Source organism: Penaeus vannamei, chromosome 24 (assembly GCF_042767895.1).
Source record: "Penaeus vannamei isolate JL-2024 chromosome 24, ASM4276789v1, whole genome shotgun sequence".
Lineage (NCBI taxonomy): Eukaryota > Metazoa > Arthropoda > Malacostraca > Decapoda > Penaeidae > Penaeus > Penaeus vannamei.
The window spans coordinates 22,092,168-22,093,837 of record NC_091572.1 but is presented as its reverse complement, the minus strand read 5'-3'; the positions used below and the strand labels follow the sequence as shown (position 1 = coordinate 22,093,837).

At 41.4% G+C, this 1,670-nt stretch overlaps 1 protein-coding gene across 1 annotated transcript in view; it reads right to left on the bottom strand.

Moving 5' to 3' along the window:
* ash1 (histone-lysine N-methyltransferase ash1) overlaps positions 1–797 on the bottom strand; it is a gene marked incomplete in the record, with an annotated part of 129,981 nt that extends 129,184 nt beyond the window's left edge. Inside the window, 1 exon segment of the mRNA XM_070138507.1 lies at positions 688–797.
* Between the last annotated feature and the right edge of the window lie 873 nt (positions 798–1,670).

The following is a 1,670-nucleotide window of genomic DNA, read 5'->3' as shown; positions in this document are numbered from 1 at the left end:
CTCAAAATATCCTACTTAATTCCTTGCTCCTTGGCTTCCTTTGTTAGCCCAGCACAACAGTCTTATCAACAGATGCAACTTTCAGTTTCAATCCACATCCTGTTTCCTGTTTCTGGTCACTTTTGAAAGGACATCAAAAATATCCTTCTTGGTCACTTAATACATTGTTCGGAAATCAATTTCTTTCATAAATTCTCACTGTCAAGCACATCACACATTTTCATTCCCTCCAGAGTCCTAGAGGATGCTTCCCAAGCGTTAGGGAAACTGCACTCATCCCCAAAGGACTTGCCAAAAGGGAAGGAAGGAGGTGAAGGAGGCGAAGGAGGAGGATATTCCCCTTGCTTCTCATATCACACCCTTAACCCTTCACCCTTAAGACACACTGTTCCCCCCCGACACCGCAGGAATGCCCAGCCACCTTGTAGTCCCGAGGGCGCGAACTGACACTGAATGAACAGAGGAAGGGAGAGCGAGAGACAAATCCACTTCCGTCCCTGCAGGAAACCGTTTGTTTTGAAAGGCTTGCAGGATCCCGTCTCGAAGGATCCTTTGTTTAAGCTCTTCCTTCTCGCCTTGGTCCCCGGGGCGCCCTTCCCAACCCACTCCTAGGGCGAGGGGACTCAAGGGCGTTCAAAAAGAAGGCCGGGATACCCTCACTAGTCCCTGGGATTGGGCGAAACTTACTAAAATAGTCATGAGGAAACGAAAGTCAATAGCCAACGCGAAAACAAAATGGCGGCAACTTGGAGAGCCGAGGAGGAGGAAAACGGGAATCTGCATTTAACTTCATTTAACATCTATCTAATCGGCAATGTAAAAAGTGTTTTTTTTTCAAGATCTGTCCTTCTTTTAATATTGAAAGGATTGGAAAAGGCCTTCTTGGTTCAACCAGGTATTTCTTAGTCGTTTAGGAAAACGGGAATTGCACATGGAATCATTTAACTTATCATTAATATCACCTGCTATTTTTTTCGTTTACCATCTTACAGTGATAGGATGCTTAAAAAAGACCTTACATATGAGAACATTTTCAAATGCCAACGAAATAACGAATAAAACTCTGAAAGGGAAATAAGAAAATAAAGTATTCATTCAATAAAATTCATCTAATTTACAATTGAATATAAACGACTTAATGATATACTGTGAGAGATGCACCAATTACTAACAGTGGCATCTGGCGTTCTCAAACTTACTTACATAACTGAAAACGCTTGTTACATGTCCAAAATACGTAAAAACTTAAATTAAACCAACATACAAAACTCTTAAAGCTATTCATTTGACTACAGAGTTAGCAGAAAACACCTTTGTAACCATTGATGTATGCACGCATTTCATCTGAAATACTTGCCTTCTAGTTTTTAAATGAAAAATAATATACCTTAAAGACACCAAACACGCTTCTATCTATATCACAAAAGGAAGATTTATTCATCCTGATACAGGAGACAAGGGAGGAAAGATCCTTCGCAAATTGAAATGGAGATGAGGGACGGCATGGCATTGGCTGTTCGCAACACAAAACATTCCCGCCTCCAGCCAGGCCAACATTTATCTGGCAATGTTGGACGCTTATGGCAACTTTGCCACATGCATGTAGGGTGATATGGGGTCACTTGAAATGGCATTGTTAATGTGGTATCTACTGGCAATCCTGACATTAC